The sequence below is a fragment of the Arachis duranensis genome, chromosome 6 (assembly GCF_000817695.3).
Source record: "Arachis duranensis cultivar V14167 chromosome 6, aradu.V14167.gnm2.J7QH, whole genome shotgun sequence".
In the NCBI taxonomy this organism is placed as follows: domain Eukaryota; kingdom Viridiplantae; phylum Streptophyta; class Magnoliopsida; order Fabales; family Fabaceae; genus Arachis; species Arachis duranensis.
In genome coordinates this window covers 67,915,709-67,916,140 of record NC_029777.3, presented here as the reverse complement: position 1 = coordinate 67,916,140, position 432 = coordinate 67,915,709, and positions in this window count along the sequence as shown.

Genomic DNA, 432 nt, shown 5'->3' with positions numbered 1-432 from the left:
GCAAAAATGCCCTTTGTGCCAATTCTGGCGTTAAACGCCGGGCTGGTGCCCATTTCTGGCGTCTAACACCAAGTTCTTGCCCTTTACTGGCGTTTAACGCCAGTCTGGTGCCCCTTTCTGGCGTTAAACACCCAGAATGGTGCCAGACTGGGCGTTAAACGCCCATCTGCTAACCTTACTGGCGTTTAAACGCCAGCAGGTTCTTCCTCCAGGGTGTGCTATTTTTCTTTCTGTTTTTCATTTTGTTTTTGCTTTTTCAATTGATTTTGTGACTTCTCATGATCATCAACCTACAGAAAACATAAAATAACAAAGGAAAATATATAAAATATAACATTGGGTTGCCTCCCAACAAGTGCTTCTTTAATGTCAGTAGCTTGACAGAGGGCTCTCATGGAGCCTCACAGATACTCAGAGCAATGTTGGAACCTC